Source organism: Ovis canadensis, chromosome 7, assembly GCF_042477335.2.
Source record: "Ovis canadensis isolate MfBH-ARS-UI-01 breed Bighorn chromosome 7, ARS-UI_OviCan_v2, whole genome shotgun sequence".
NCBI lineage: Eukaryota > Metazoa > Chordata > Mammalia > Artiodactyla > Bovidae > Ovis > Ovis canadensis.
This window is the reverse complement of record NC_091251.1, coordinates 83,859,039-83,877,063: the sequence shown is the minus strand read 5'-3', so window position 1 is coordinate 83,877,063 and position 18,025 is coordinate 83,859,039. Positions and strand designations below refer to the sequence as shown.

The window sequence follows — 18,025 nt, the reverse complement described above, 5'->3', positions numbered from 1 at the left end:
TGAACAGAAGGTGGGCAGGAAAACAAGCAATAGTGAAAGAAGTTGTGAAGGATGAAAAACAGATCTGAACGAAACTATCTTTGCAATGCTTCCCCTCTCCTGAAATTTTTCCTCTTCCATTTTGGCTCTTTGAGATATTGATAAGCATTCATACACAAGGTCACCATTTCTGAAACATCCCTAACTGATGGGCAGCATTTGTAAGAACAGTATTTTGCTACACCACGCGGCACGTATATAGAGCAGAGAAATAATGGCAACACAAAAGGCTATGAACCAATGTGGTATGGCCAGCGGCACACCTGTAGTTTGGGGAAGTATTAAGCTTGACTGAAAGAGTGCTGCCTCTGTCTATCCCACTTCCACTTGAGTGCAATTCATCTTCAGGAAGCACCAGGAGAGGCAGTGCATGTGCTCTGCATTCCCTACTCTCAACCGTTCACAGGAACACCAAGGTTCCTTTCTGTTCTCACCTATGAGCTGAGAAAACAAGATGGACAACCTGCCAATGAGGCAGCTGGATGTCTTCTCACAGATCCCATCTTCTGAAAACATGCCCGTCTCCCAAAAGCCTTCACCCAGCATGGCCCCAGGGTGAAGGGGCATGTGCCCTCCATGTCTGCCCAGACCACATGGGCCCAGGTAAGGCAGGCTCTGCCCTCTTCACGCCAACCTTGAACTACCCATGAACACCTCTAAGCCATGGATTCTGATACATAAATTTACACAAATACATAAATTTACAATATTTTAATTGTAATTAAATACATAAATTTACAATTGTCCTTAAATGTTTGTTGGCCAAGCCCAAATGAACTTCTTGGCCAACCCAATAAAGACCTCATCAAGTTTAGCCCAGAACTTCAGTCCTGCCTTTGTTCTGAAGACAGAAAGGTCTGGAGAAGTTGACTATAGAATATTAAATTTAAATGAGCTGCAAATCATCTGGTACAGTGTTCAAACTAGACCAGAACGTGGACTCCAGTCTGATCGGCACAGTGGCTCTGGGCAAGGTCTTAACCATCCCCTGTTTCACTGCTCACAACTCCAAGTCCATGATATCATTACTCAGCATTTCTGACATTGCTCCCATGAGACAACCTCAAAGAACTTTGACAGTGCTATTCACTGCCTGTACTATACCAACACGTGACCCATACTGAAGGGAAAAAAATGCATTGACCATACGCTAGCTCACTGCCACCTGTCTTTAAACACCACACCCTGCTTTTACCTTTTCAAAAGTACTGACAAACAGTACAAAACTGTTCTGTACTGACTCAGAAAGCTTCATCTACGTAAGAGCTGATTCTCATAAACTCTGCCTTTCTCTGCCTTCAGTCTACTACAATGTGGTTACCGCATTGCAATTCACCCCAGTGTTCAAACCAGCTTCTTGCATCACGACTACTGCTAACTTAACAATATCCCCTTAACTACCTTAACCCCACTTGTGAACCCTTATAGAACAGCTCTGAAAATAGAACTCTCTGGAGAGATGACTAAACAGGATGTCAGTCTCTAATTGTCTCCATTCTCTGCCTTGACTTGTTTCAAGTCAAAAATATTTTTAAAAGCCACTCCCTCATCTTCAATATAAAATCCTGTCAGAGCCACACACATGCACACACACTGACCTCACATCATCAACTGCTGCTGGCACAGGAGCTGCTGCCAGGCCCCAGGCAGACAGACTGCCAGGCCACCTCTGTGACACAACATGTGAACTCCCTCCAACACTGCCTGATGGCCTACAAAGAAGGTCCCTCCACCCCATGGGTCAGGAGCTGCTCTGACAGAAAGCGGGAGACTCCAGCATGGAGAACCAGGAGCTCTCACAGTGCAACAGGTTTGATCCTCAATTTTGACCCAAGTCACCCTTGTGGTGGAAAAGCCAGACTCAAATACCATCTGTAAACCAAGTTCATCTAAGACCTCTGAACTTAGAACAAGAATTTACCTACTGCAGGTCGAGACTCATAAGTGAGACATGAAAATCATGTGATGAGTTTCATATAACAGATATTTTTAAATGGAACAGAAAACATGAACAAACCAAATATGAAGGAAAAGTACTATGTCAGGAAAATTGTTTGCAGTTCTGTATGCATAATTAAGGGCATACTGGGCTTTATGAAAAAAATGTATTCCTTACTGTGTTACAGAGAAACAGTTTGACAATGTGGCCTTAGAGGTTAACTGCTACATCTACACAGTGCAATGGCTTGGCATCTATTCATGGTGGTTGTTCAGACACTGTCAGTGACAGCCAACTGATACCTCTGCAGCTGACCTCTTTCATTCCTGTCCCCCAGGGTAATCGTTCTCTGTGACCAATAGCTTCCATTGGTGGATATGCAGTGACCAATAGCTTGCATTCACCAACCCTAGTTTTGTGCCCTATAGCTGTAGTGCATATTTTAGCTCTAGGCAGAATATCCATGCCTGCTTCTGGCAACAGCACTTCAGCTTTGAGAACCACCCTGCCCTCACATTAGTCCATGGCTCAGCTGCGATTCTATCCCTGCTTCAGAGTGGACATGTGACCCAAGTTTGCCAAGCAGAGCACTGAACTCCCTCAGTCACAATGACTGGCCTGAAACTGACATATGCCCTATATTGCCATCTGAGTACTTGCTACTCCCTACCCTTAGTCACTGGTACAGCTTTGCACAACAGAATGCAAATAGGTTCAATCAGGAATCCTGAATCTATAAGGAGCAATACAATCTCACTCCAGCTGAACTTCAATCTGGAAGGACAGAAACTTGGGACTGTCTGGCACCATTTGGTGACACTGGGCTGCAGAATGAAGCCAATAAAGAAGGGAGAACTGAAAAAGAAAGGGACCAGGTCTTGATGTCATTCAAAGCCTCAGATCGAGCCCTGCTTTATCTTCTGGATCTCTCAGTTATTTGAGCCCATACATTCTTTTTCCTTTGGCCAGTTTGAGTAAGGTGTTTTGTTTTGTTTTTTTTTAAATCATTTGCACACAAAAAGGCTTATCCAAATTGGCAGCCTAAGAGAATAAGTCATATTTTTAATAAAGTCAATTATCACCTCCCCTGTACACCGTCTAACACCTATGCCATCCCCTACAATCTGTTTCCCTGTCTTCCCAGCATTGAAACAGCTCCTGTAACCCATGTGCGCACCTGATGGTCAGATCCAAAGATGTGTCTGTCTTTCCCTCATCTGACTTCTCTGCAGTATCTGATGTTCTGGCCAGCTTCCTCTTTCATGAATCTCTCTATAAACCCTGCAGCTCCTAAGTCCTCTTTTCCTCCCATAGGAATATTCAGACTCATGATTTCAAAATCTACCTGAGAATATTTTGGAGTAGGAGAAAACACAAACACATCAGAATCTCCAAAAGGGTATGGTCACTTACCTAAGTCTCAAGCACAGACTTTACTTCCAAACCTATCTATGCACCTTTTCTGAAAGTCTCCATCTCTACGTCTCATTGAGACAATCCCTTTAATTCAACATGTCCAGAGTGCAAAGTCTTATCTTGTACCCACTAACTGACTCCCCCCATTCCTGATTCCACGTTTTCCCAGCAGCCCACATTTGTCACCATGTGCATGTAATCCTACCACATAACTCCAAGTCCACTTTCTGAGAATCTTCTCAGCCCACCCCTTCCTCTCCATCCTCCCGCTCTGCCTCACCTAGCCTCTTGCAGAACCAGCGTCCTAGCTGGTTTCTGTCTCCAGACTCATTGTCCTCCAGCTGTTACCACTGACATTTCAAAAGTGAAAGTCTGACTTTCTAACTTAAAACCCTTCTATGTGTCCTCTCTCTTCTCTGATAACAGCCAAACTCCTCAGCAGGGCACACAACCCTGCATGCTGTGTCCTCACCACCCCAAACACGCACAACCCATATCTCAGCCTCTTTCAATTACCTGTAGACTCTGCGGGGAGGCATGTTATTTCATTTATAAGCTGAGAGATCAACAAAACGGATTCTGGGTCAGACAGTATAATGGAGAATGTGGTCAAAATGGTGGAAAATACCCATTACTTGTCTGAAGCTTATTGCCTAGTGATTTGGGGCATGCGGCCTTTTTATCTAGAAAATCCTTCTCTTTGTAAACTGTCAAACTCCTATTTGTCCATCGAGAGTCAACTCAAAACTCATTTTTTTACAGGAAGACCTTCTGAGACCACTTTTGTTTTAGTTATTTATTTTTATTATTACTTTTTAAGGATGGCTTTATTACCTTGCCAGGCAAAGAGGGGCTCATCAGGCTTTTTTTACAAGGGAGTGGGATTGATTTATTTATGGCTGTGCTGAGTCTTCTCTGCTGCTCACAGGCTTCTCATTGAGGTAGCTTTTCATTACAGAGCATGGGCTCTAGAGCACCTGGGCTCAGGCGCTGTGGTGCAAAGGCTGAGCCGCTCTGCGCCATATGGGATCTTCCCGGACCAGGGATAGAACCAGTGTTCCCTGCATTGTAAGGCAGATTCTTAACCACTAGACCACCAAGTAAGTCTCAAGATCTCTTTTAGACAAGCGGACAACTCCACACCATTACAGAGACCATTGTTGGAACCCACTTATTGTTATAGTCTTTATGCCCTGGTCACTTAGGACACTGCCTTGCACATAAGAGGACTGAAATGGTTTTGTGAGTAAATTAACAAACCAACAAGGATATTCCAAATAGTTTCACATAGGACATGGTTTTCTCCTCCTTTACCATTCTGATAAGTTTCCTCCAGATAAGTTCCAATTTCTCCACACCCCCATGAAAGAGTGAACATCAGCCCACAGGTGCAACCAAACCTTACCAGGATAAAGCAAGGTTATCACAGCCTTGATGTCAACACTGACAGTGGCCTTTAGTGATGCAGCTACAGACTTCATGAACACTTTAGAGAAGATCCAGTGACCCAACCTGAGTTTGTTATCAACTAAAACCTTTGCATCTTTTCTACCTGCTGTAAGGCTCTGCTTTCCACATCCTAAACAGTGATTAGGCCCCAAATCCTAAGCTTTGTATTTTTCTACAGAATTTCAGCTCGCTTCTGTGGGTCCCAAGGCTCACTGAATCCCAAATCCAGTCATTCAGTCTCTCGGCTCGTCAGCTTCATGGCCTTCCAAACCAGGGCCTGGGTTACCGTGTCATCATCTATGGCACTTACAGAATGTACACTATAACAGGGCTGAGGCCAGAGTGCCCAGGAGGCCCCACTTTCAAAGTCAGACCTTGAGCATTCTTTCTGCAACAGTCATTCAGGGAGAAGAGAATAAACTAAGCCCTCTTTCCTATAGACCACTTCTATTAGTGAGGAGGGCAACTCCGAAGTCCTTGTTGAAATTCAGAAAGCAATGGCCTTCAAAATGTGGCATTCTTATGAACCCATATAGGATATTCCTATACACAATACTGAACTTCAACTCACACACTGTAACTTATACAGAAATTAACTCAAAATGGATTACAGAGCTAAATATAACGCCTAAAACTTTAATACTTCAAGAAAAATACATAAGAGAAAATCTTTGGGACCTTGGGTTAGGCAAATATTTCTTAGATATAAGACCAAAGTGCAACCCATTAAAAAACAAAATGATAATCTGGACTTCATGTAAATGAAAATGTCTGCTCTTTGAAAGATACTTTCAAGAGAATGAAAGACAAGCTACAGATCAGGAGAAAATATATGTAACTTTTTCTCATAAAGAACTCGCTTAACTCTGTTTTAAAACAACAACAACAAAAACTCCAATTTTTAAAAAATGAGCTTCATCACCAAAGAGGACATATATAAAGATGGCAAATAGGTACATAAAGACAAGATCAACATAATCAGTTATTCAGTTCAGTCGCTCAGTCGTGTCCGACTCTTTGCGACCCCATGAATCACAGCACACCAGGCCTCCTTGTCCATCACCATCTCCCAGAGTTCACTCAGAGTCACACCCATCAAGTTGGTGATGCCATCCAGCCATCTCATCCTCTGTCGTCCCCTTTTCCTCCTGCCCCCAATCCCTCCCAGCATCAGAGTCAACTTTTCCAATGAGTCAACACTTTGCATGAGGTGGCCAAAGTACTGGAGTTTCAGCTTTAGCATCATTCCTTCCAAAGAACATCCAGGGCTGATCTCCTTTAGAATGGACTGGTTGGATCTCCTTGCAGTCCAAGGGACTCTCAAGAGTCTTCTCCAACAGCACAGTTCAGAAGCATCAATTCTTTGGCACTCAGCCTTCTTCACAGTCCAACTCTCACATCCATACATGACCACAGGAAAAACCATAGCCTTGACTAGATGGACCTTAGTCGGCAAAGTAATGTCTCTGCTTTTGAATATGCTATCTAGGTTGGTCATAACTTTTCTTCCAAGGAGTCATTAGAGAAATGTAAATTAAAACCAAAATGCAAAAACAATGCATACCTATTAGGAGGTTTAACATTAAAAAGTCTGACGATACTAAATGGAAGAATGTGGAACAACTGGAATTCTCATATGCTGTTGATGGGACTGTAAAATGGTACCATCACTTTGGAACCAGTTTGATATTTTCTTAAAAGTTACACATACATCTCCCATTTGATCCAGTCATTTGACTTGTATTTAGGGAAGAATAATGCAAGCATATATTCAAAGATATGTATGCAAATGTTCACAAGGGCTTTTAAAAAAATACAATATAGCCATACAATGGAATGTGTATTAGTCGCTCAGTTGTGTCTGACTCTTTGCAACCCCATGGATTACAGCCTGCCAGGTTCCTCTGTCCATGGAATTCTCTAGGCAAGAATACTGAAGTGGGTAGCCATTCCCTTCTCCAGGGGATCCTCCCGACCCAGGGATTGAACCTGGGTCTCCAGCACTGCATGCAGATTCTTTACCACTGAGCCACCCAGGAAGCCCCAAGAATAAAAAGAATAATCTATTGATATATGCAGCAAAATGTAAGAACAGTAAACGAAAGAAGCCAAACACAAAAGAGAATATTCTGCCTAGAAAAAGCAAGACAACATATAGTTTTACATGGCTATAAACATATACCTTCTATATTGGCAGAAAACATATCTGTGGTTGCCTGGGGATGGATAAGGGAAATAGAACAAGTGGTAGAAAGTGATTAAAAGTGCAGGAGAGCATCAAGGCTATTAAATGGAGAAAGAATACTCTTTTTAACAAATGGTGCTGTGACAACTGTATTCCACATGCAAAAGAATAAAGTGAACCCCTACTTCACACCATATGTAAATATAAAATCAAGATGGATCACAGACCTAAAACTAAGAGTTATAGCTGTAAAACTCTTAGAAGAAAACAGGAATAAATTTTCCTGACTTTGGGTTAGGCAATGGTTTCTTAGGTATGACAGCAAAATTACAAGTGACAAGAAAATGACAGACTGGACTGCACCAAAATTTACAACATCTATGGTATAAAAACAAACAAAACAAGTGCCTACATCTCACGGCCCAAATGCTCTTCCCAAAGTGCCACTCTCATCAACTTTCCTCCATCCAAGCCTCCAGAGGCTTCCCAGTACCTCCAGAAGAAAACTCATTCTGCTTCACCGGGCTTTCCAGGGCACCGTGATCTCCCCTCTGTATCCCCACTAATTAACCCAAACCTCTTCAAATTTCCGTTCTTTAAACCTGCTCTGCTGGTCAGGTCTGTCTCCTCACTGTGGTGCAGCCACACCTGTGCTTGTGCTGCTGTCTTGGCTTAGAAAGCCATTCTCTCTTCATCTATCCACTCATCCCAACCTCGGCTGGATGACTCCTAGAGTCAGGATCATTGCCAGGTGCTCAGGACTTCCCAGAGAAGTTCCCTGGGGCTGAGGGTGATAGGTGCAGCTGAGTGTACCTGGCAAAGATGATTTAGCTACAGAAGTCGGAGGAAGAAACTGTTGCCAGGAAGATCCTGACATGCGCATTGGTCCCTCCAGTCTCAAAATTCCTTTCTCGATTATTATCTTAGTATTTACCAATGCCCTTGAACAATTAGATAAAATTTCACACTTACATCTCATCACTTGCAGTAATGTCTATAAGCTCCATTCCCAAGGGACTGACAATTTTTTTTTTTTAATTCTTCGAAGGACCTAGCAGAGTTCCTTGAACTCAACAAATGACTGCTGATTTGGTCTAGTGAGCCAAATTGGGAGGTCATCTGACCAATTCAATTTCATCACCTATAAAATAGGAATGACAGTATTTTACCCTACAATAAATACTCTGTGACAGTACTTCATAAAATACAAAAGCACTTCAAGATGGCTCCAAGGCAAACCAGCAGCATATGGACTACACAGGCCCACTGCTTAGGGATCATATTCGGATTGCTTGACGTGCCCCCATACTGCCAGCCCCTCTCTCTCCTCCCCCACCACACATCTTGAGCCAGTGTTTCTTTTGGCATCACTCTGCAGAAGCTGAGCGAATCACCTACATCCCGAACCTGGTCTTCTTGCCCATGAAACAAGACAATTGTTTAACAACCTTTCAAGCTCTAATGTTCCATGATTCTAAACAGGCTTGGATAAAAGCCTGCACACAGGACTCAACGGAAACACTCATTTAATTAACTGGTAATAATTTACAACCATTTCCCTTCACAGAAGGCATTAGAATTGATCACAGGCAGGAAACTTCTGGCTACTTGATATTCATCTGAGCATAGGATAAGCAAAAGGCTCTAGCATATTAAAAGGAAAAAAAAAAAACAAAACACCAACCCTTTATTGGGCAGAGGTAGAAGGTTCACCAGGAGAAGGCAATGGCACCCCACTCCAGTATCCTTGCCTGGAAAATCCCATGGACAGAGGAGCCTGGTGGGCTGCAGTCTGTGGGGTCATGAAGAGTCAGACACGACTGAGCGACTTCACTTTCACTTTTCACTTTCATGCATTGGAGAAGGAAATGGCAACCCACTCCAGTGTTCTTGCCTGGAGAATCCTGGGGATGGGGGGAGCCTGGTGGGCTGCCGTCTATGGGGTCGCACAGAGTCGGACACGACTGAAGCGACTTAGCAGCAGCAGAAGGTTCACCTAAACTCTATGGTGAATTGACATCTTCAGCTAGACATATGTGATACACCTAGATTCTTGGCTAGGTAAATCCTTTCTATAACTTTTCTAGGTCTTACTCTAGGGATAAGTAACCAAAGAACCTCAAAACATGATAAAGCATTTCACAATTCTCTTCCAGCTACAACCATCAGACTTAAAAATGAGAGCTCAAATTCTTGGAGGGAAAAAATTCTTTACAGAATTGTACCAATAATCAATAATTAGGTATGCAGCTGTGTTTGTTAGCAATAGAAATAGCAGTTACTGTGTCATGAACTCATCAGCGTGCAGGGGCCCTGCCAGGTACCTGACCTACACTATTTCTCAGCTTTCCCCTACCCTCCTGTGAGGTAAGTAATTCCACCGCCAGAGTACAGACACAAAATGGAGGCTCAGTGATGTTATGGAATTGTCCAAGGTCACCCAGCAATGAAGGCCAAGCCAAGATCCAAACTCAGGGAAGCTCCTGCCCCAGCTCCACACCAGCCTCCCTGGTGTGCCTGCCTCTGCCTGCGGGTTGCTGCAGGTTTACCTGATGCCTTCTGTTCACTGAACCAGCCTGTCTGGGCTTTGCGGCATGTTAGGTCAATCACATCACCCATCTCCCTGGGAACTCAGGCTGGACTTGTGCCCTCAGCACCTGAGGGCACTCCTTGCCAAATGCCAAGCTTCAGTGTTCCAGCCTCCCTTCCTCGCTGCCAAGACCAGTGGGAGTGGCACCAGCCTGATGGTGTCACCTGATGGCTCTCCACAGGGCACGTGGCAGGAGCCATGGAGTGTGGCTAGTCTGTGCTGGGGCCGGCAAAATGCAGCAAGTGGCTCAGGTCCCATTAGTCAGCTGCCTGGAGGACCTGAGTCAGGGTCATGTGCTGCACACACACAGCACATTGTCTTGTCATGGGAAGGAGTTTAAAGGAAAAGTGGGTAAATAAGGCAAATCCTATGTCCCTGCTGACTTTCTACTTTCACAATCAGACAAGGTTTGCAAGTTGAAAGCGCATTAAAAAGCACCACAGATTAAAAATGAGAATGGATACAAGTATATGCATGGCTGAATCCCTTCGCTCTTCACCTGAAACTATCACAACATGGTTAATCAGCTATATTCCAATACAAAATGTGCTTGGTATTTAAAAGAAAAAAAGAAATGGCATCATGGGTTGATCCACCTGTCCAGCTACAGGGAAAAAAAAAATGAGACGATAAGGTGAAATTTATCAAATCTGACTATAGTTTAAAGTGAAGGAAAATACCATCATTTGTCAGTGACTAAATCCTCATCTTGCTAAGCCCGGACACTGCGAATAGTTGAAGAGGATGGTAGGGAAAGAGCCCTTGGCTGTGACCACAGCTCCCGTGGCAGATCATCTGGCTTCCACACCTAGACATTAAAGGTTGACTAAGCTTTAAGCCCTTTTCATATCTGAGATTCTACAATTCCAAGCCAGAAACAAGTTTTGAACTCCATGGAGGAAGTAAAGACAACACAAGAGTCTGTCTCTCAAATGCATGTTTAAGCTTCATGATAATTCTTAATTACTAATGTTGAGCCCCATCGCCAGCTCAACACACCCAATCACTATAAATTTAAATTTAGAATTATTTCAACTCAGAGCCCATTACCCCTATGTCCTAGTGTAAAATGTGTATCTCCTGGCAAAACTGGAGCTCTTTTGCATTAAAATTAGTTTTCCAAAGTCTCTCTGCTCAAAATGAAAAAATCAGGAAAAAATAATCCAGACTGGATCTCTTAGGACTAAAGCATTTTGAATGAGCTAAGGATAGATAGAAATGGTCTACTGTGTAAGTGCTATGTGTGTGTGTGTCTCAATCTTTGACTCCAATATCCAAGGAATCGAAAATGTTAATTAGATGATGGATGCCTTAGGCTCTTCAAAACACTCCACTACAATTCCTCCCTCTTCACCTCCTAGGGCGTTCAATTCTGTGCTGGGAGGGCTACCTGACACCTCCTTTATGAACAAGGATCGCAGCTCTGAAAGTATCTGCCCAGCCAAGGAGATCCAGAGCTGCTGCTACTCCAGATGGACAGAAAAGGCCCACCCTTGAAACCAACAGAGGACTCTCAGAATAGCACCCTCCAGAACCAGGAAGGCACTTTCTTTTTCCTCCAATAAGGTATCTGCCCCAGCAAGAATCTCATGCCAGACCAGACCCTAAACTGAGAGAGGAACCACAGTAATTGTGCTCCCTACATCAAAGAACACCTTAAAAGTACACATTCGACATGATCTCCACCCTTCTCTTTTCTGTTTTGTAGACCCCTCTAGAAAGATAATATATGCTATCCTTGCCAGGATGAGATAGTAAGTGAAGGGGACAGGTGACCTTTGCATGTGGCTAGAGGTGAGAAACGCCATCCATGCCCCCTTCCTGCTCAGAGGCCTCCACAACCCCAGGGGGCGACCTGAGGTGAGCTGTCAGCCCCACAGTGAGCCTCCTCCTGAGGCCACTCTCCCACAAGAACAGAGAAATATTACAAGATGGAGATTCCAAGTGTTTGCCACATAAGATCTGTTTTCTTTTTAAGAAAAGGATATAAATAAAACCAGAACTATTCTACTTTATAATGGAGGAAGAAAGCCAAGCCAAAGCAAGAAGTCAGAACTACATATTTAGCATACTTAAGCATTCAGGATGTTTTATAGACCTGTCTACTTAATTTCTCACCACTCAGGCTCTTGGTCTCCTTTAGATGACTGTGAATCTGAAGGAACGTTAGAAAATGCATCAAGCCCAAGGTCTCTCCCAAGGGTTACACTGTGACACTTTCACCCCCTTTGGTCTTCCAGAGGGAAGGAGAGAGGAATGCTGTAAAAAGGGGGCATATGTGCCCTACCTCGATATACAGATGGCAGTTTTCCAGATGGGCTAGGGAAGGAGAGACAGAAGTATGTGCAAATGCGCATCGACTATCAGGGCTGCATACGGTGGAACGCAGACTGTAAATAAGATGGGGCAGAAACAAGGCTGGAGCGGAAAAGCTATCAGCGGCTTCCTGCTACCCTGGAAAGCTAGCCCTTATTCCAAGGGAACGGGGAGCCACTAAGGGCCATCTGCATGTTTCAGGATTATACAAACACGACAAAGCCCTACTGGTACTGGGTAATAAGGGGAGAGAGGCTGGTGGTGGGAACGCATAGTTGAAGGCTATTCCAGTGGTCTTAGCAAAGGTGACCTGAGCTAAGCCAGCAACAGAGGGGCTGCAGGAGGGGAACAGAAAAGGAAAGGTAGGGGAGGGAGCAACAGCTAGACTCTGTAATCAGAGATGGAGTCGAACATGCAAGAGAAGTGGGCACAGAGAGAGTGTATGAGGCCAATACAATCATGGTACCATTAAATAAGATGGTCTCTAAAGAGATGAGCTGATCTAGAGGAAGGAGAGTTCAACGTATGACCATTACCATGTCGACTGAGTACCTACTGGGCATCCTGGTGGTTGTTCAGAAGCTAAGTCATGTCTGACTCTTGGTCACCCTTAACAGCTTCTTAAAGTTTAGATGGAGAAGTAGGAATACCACACAGATAGAAAATACAACCCAGTACACTCTCAATGGAACAGGTAAGGACAACATCAAAAGCACTATTGAGATCAAGAAAAGGAGCTATTAGAGACTCTCCAGTTGTTAAGACTTCACCCTCCAGTGCAGGGGTTGTGGGTTCAAGCCTTGGTCAGGGAGCTAAGAACACACCTGCCTCACAGTTGAAAAATCAAAACATAAAACAAACATTGCAGCAAATTTAATAAAGACTTTAAAAATGGCCCACTTCAAAAAAAGATTCTTTAAAAAAAAAGAAAAGGAGCAATCAGATGACATGATATTATACAGAGAAAATCCTAGACACCATCAGAAAATTACCAGAGTTCATCAATGAATTTGGTAAAGTGGTAAAATACAAAATAAATATATAGAAGTCTATTTCATTTCTGTACACTAACAACAAAATATCAGAATGAGAACTTAAGGAAACAATCCTATTTACCATCACGTCAAAAAGAATAAAATACCTAGCAATAAACCTACATACGGGAGCAAAAGACTTGCACTCTATAAGATACTGATGAAAGTAATTGAAGACAAAACAAATGGTGAAAAGAGAGCAATACTGTTAAAATGACCATCTTATCCAAGACAATCTACAGATTCAATGCAATGCCTATCAATGGTATTTTTTACAGAGCTATAATAAAAGCTTCAAAATTTGTATGGAAACATTACAGGCCCCAAATGGCCAAAACGATCTTATAAGAGAATAATAAAGCCGGAGGAATCATACTGCTTGACTTCACACTAGGCCCTAAAGCTACAGTCATCAAATCAGTAGGGTACTGGCACAAAACAAGACACATAGATCAATTAAACAGGATAAAACACCTGGAAGTAAATCCATGCACTTATGGTCAATAATTAATGACAAAGACAAGAATACACAATGAAGAAAAGACAGTCTCTTCAAAGGATGATGGGAAAACTGGACAGCTACATGTAAAAGAATGAAATTAGAACATTCTCTAACACAATACACAAAAATAAACTCAAAACGGATTAAAGACCTAAATGTAAGACAGATACTCTAAAACTCCTAGAGGAAAACATACACCGAACACTATCTGACATAAATCATGCAATGTTTTTTTGGATCCATCTCCCAAAGTAATGGAAATAAAAGCAAAAATAAACAAATGGGACGTAATTAAACTTAAAAGATTTTGCCCAGTAAAGGAAACCATAAACACAATGGAGTATTACTCAGCCATTAAAAAGAATACATTTGAATCAGTTCTAATGAGGTGGATGAAACTGGAGCCGATTATACAGAGTGAAGTAAGTCAGAAAGAAAAACACCAATACAGTATACCAACACATATATATGGAATTTAGAAAGATGGTAATGATAACACTCTGCGAGACAGCAAAAGAGACACAGATGTATAGAATGGACCTTTAGACTCTGTGGGAGAGGGAGACGGTGGGATGATTTGGCATTGAAACATGTATACTATCAGGTAAGAAACGAATTGCCAGTCTATGTTCGATACAGGATATAGGATGCTTGGAGCTGGTACACTGGGATGATCCAGAGAGATGATATGGGGTGGGAGGGGGGTTCAGGATTGGAAACTCATGTACACCCGTGGCTGATTCATGTCAATGTATGGCAAAACCAATACAGTATTGTAAAGCAAAATAAAGTAAAAATAAAAAAAAATAAAAATAAAATAAAAACTATATTATTTCTAAAAAAAAAAAAAGAATCTACAGAATGGGAGAAAATATTTGTAAATGATACTAACATCACGGCTTAATTTCCAAAATACTCAAACAGCTTAATATCAAAAAACCAACAACCCAACCAAAAAGAATGTAGAAGACCTAAACAGACATTTCTCCAAAGAAGACATACAGATGGCAACAGGTACATGAAAAGATGTTTAGCATCTTTTGCTAAATAATTAGCATCACTAATCATTGCATGCTCAGTTGCTTCAGTCATGTCCAACTCTTTGCAAACCTGTGGACTGTAGCCCACCAGGCTGCTCTGCCCATGGCATTCTCCAGGCAAGAATACTGGAGTGGGTTGCCATGCCCTCCTCTAGGGGATCATCCCAACCCAGGGGTCGAACCTGTGTCTCCTGTGTCTCCTGCACTGCAGGCAGATTCTTTACCACTGAGCCACCTGGAGAAATGCAAATCAAAACTATACAATGATGTATCACTTCGCACTGGTCAGACTGGTCATCATCAAAAACTCTATAAAAATAATAAATGCTGGAGAGGGTGTGGAGAAAAGGGAAACCTCCTACACTCTTGGCAGGATTGTAAATTTGCACAGCCACTATGCAAGTTCCTTGCTTCCCTTGTGGCTCAACTGGTAAAGAATCCACCTGCAATGTGGGAGACCTGGGTTCGATCCCTGGATTGTGAAGATCCCCTGGAGAAGGAAAAGGCTACCCACTTCAGTATTCTGGCCTGGAGAGTTCTATACAGTCCATGGGGTCATAAAGAGTTGGACACAGCTAAGTGACTTTCACTTTCACTTTTCATGGGTGTTCCTTAAAAAAAATAAAAACAGAGTTACCATATGATCCAGCAATCCCATTTCTGGGTATATATCTGGAGAAAACTACAAATTGAAAAGATACATGCACTCCAATGTTCATAGCAACATCATTAATGATAGCCAAGACATGGAAGCAACGTAAATGTCCATTGCCAAATGAATGGATGAAGAAAATGTGGTGTATACATACACAATGGAATATTATTCAGCCAAAAAAGAATGAAGGAATGAAATAACGTCATTTACAGCATTATTTACATGGATGGATCTAGAGATTATACTAAGTAAGTCAGACAGAGAAAGACAAATATCATATGATATCACGTATATGTAGAATCTAAAAAGAAAAATGACACAAACGAACTTATTTATAAAACAGAAACTGATTCACAAACATAGAAAACAAACTTATGGTTACCGAAGAGGAAAGGTGGGGAGATAAATTAGGAGTTTGGGATTCGTATATGCATGCTACTATATATCGGAGAAGGCAATGGCACCCCACTCCAGTACTCTGGCCTGGAAAATCCTATGGATGGAGGAGCCTGGTAGGCTCCATGGGGTCGCTAAGAGTCGGACACAACTGAGTGACTTCACTTTCACTCTTCACTTCCATGCATTGGAGAAGGAAATGGCAACCGACTCCAGTGTTCTTGCCTGGAGAATCCCAGGACGGGGGAGCCTGGTGGGCTGCCATCTATGGGGTCGCACAGAGTCGGACACGACTGAAGTGACTTAGCAGCAGCAGCTACTATATATAAAATAGATAAAAAAAACAAGGACCTACTGTATACCACAAGAAACTATATTCAATCTCTCTTCATAACTGATAATGGAAAATAATAAATATACATATATATATGGGTAAATATACATATATATACATATACATTTATAACTGAATCACTTTTCTGTATACCTGAAACTAACACAACATTTTAAGTCAACTCCAGTTCAATTAAAACGAGAGTGAGAGAGGAGCAATCACTGGGCTAGGACAGAGCTTCGCCTGAGTGGAGGCCTGAAGACAAGCTTCAGTAAGTGGGAGAGGAGATCCTTGTGAGTCAGCAGCACATCATGAGCAGAGATAGAAACAGTATCAGAACATAAACTAACCCAGCGTGGATGGGGAAGTGTTCATACAGATTAGTAGGAGAGAAGGTTAGAGGCAAAAACTGTAGAAACAGCTGCCTTTAGAGAATTTTAACCTTATTAAAGAGGAGTTACAAGAAGTTTTGATTCTGTAAGTTGATGGAGAATAACATGTAAAAGAGATTATTTTGTCTACTAGACCAATGAATGGGGGAAGAGTATGATCCAGAAATATGAAAGGTTTCTAAAGGATGGAGTCAGTAGAAATTAAAATCATACAAAGCAAACACAAGCAGTAGGAAGGTCAAAGGAATATTGAATTAGAAGCCTAGGTGACCTAGATCAAAAGTCAGCAGACTATGGCCTACAGGTCAATTTCAGCCCATTGCTTGTTTTTCTAAGTAAAGCTTTATTGAAACACAGTGACCTTCATTTTTGTTTACATATTATTTATGTCTGCTTTTGTGCTTCAAGGGCAGAGATGAGTGGTTATAACTGAGACCTTACGACCCACAAAGCCAAAAATACTTACTGGCTGGCCCTGCACAGAAAAAGCCTTCCAGCCTCTGTTGCCATCAATCAGGCAGGGAACTCAGGGGGAAGGAACACGTTTTAGAAGGAAGGAAACGAGTTCAAATTTGGACACAAAGGAACCCAAATAGAAACATCTGGCAAGAAGACAGAACTAAAGAAAAACTATGGAGTGAGGACCAGGCTGGAGTTCTCATCTAGGAATCTTTCTCAAAAGGTGATCACCAAGAGCCTTCAACTTTTCAAGAAAGAGCACAGGAAAGGGAGAAAGAAGAAAGCAAATTCATTTTACAAGGCGGAAGAAAGAAAAACCAGAGATGCCATCTGAGGGATGGGGGATTTGCTCAAGTGTGGTTTCATGGGAGGAAGCAGCTTCAGAAAAGAAGCCATAAGCTGCAGAGGTGAAGGAAGATAAGGACTTTAATGGGATGCCAGGCTTGGGAACCAGAAAGTAACAGTGGGGCCTCTCCCGTGGTACCCATTCCTCCTGAGCAGTTCTGTTGGAAAGGTCCTCCTCATACTTACCTAAAGTTCATTTATACCACTGAATCTTCTACCTGAAAGTTTACTTCCCCTCTAAAATTTAACCTGCCAAGATAAGCAGGGTGGGGAAAAGGAGAGTGCACAGCACTGAAGCAAGAAGGAACATGTAGTTCAGTTATATTTTTTAATTGAGCAGGAAGGTAAAGCTGGAAATTCAAATTGTGCCTTGGATGCCAAGTTGAGATTTTAAATTTAAGAAAAATTAGACTAGCAATAGTAAAGGAGAACAGGCTGGGAGACAAGTTAGAGGACTAGGGGAAGAGGACACAGTTAAGCGTTTGCTCCAGTGGTGCAGGTCAGTGTTGGAGGAGGGGACAGGAAGGAGATATTACCGAAGGAGCTCAGTATGCCTTGGGGGCTAAGGGCTGGGGATGACGAAAAACCAAAAAGGGTTCCAGGATCTGAAAGCTTGGAAGACTTATCCTGCAAGAAGTAAGACAGTCTGGAAGGTCACTTGGTTTTGTTATTGCTAAGTTGCTAAGTTGTGTTGGACTCTTTGCAACCCCATGGACTGCAGCATACAAGGCTTCCCTGTCCTTCACTATCTCCCAGAGTTTGCTCAAACTCATGTCCATTGAATCAGTTGGTTTAGGATGACTAATTTTTAAGTATACTGATTTTTTTTGAGAAGGCATTGAGGGAGAAATACTTGACAAAAAGACAGATGGGGCCTGCAACTTAAAGGCCTAGACAGAGTGAGGGTTGTCATCCATACACTAAGGATAACTGA

General features: G+C 42.4%; 1 protein-coding gene across 1 annotated transcript in view; it reads right to left on the bottom strand.

Annotated features, from left to right (window-relative positions):
- PRKCH (protein kinase C eta) overlaps positions 1–18,025 on the bottom strand; it is a 237,969-nt gene that overhangs the window by 163,321 nt on the left and 56,623 nt on the right. The gene's annotated exons all lie outside the window — the stretch shown is intronic.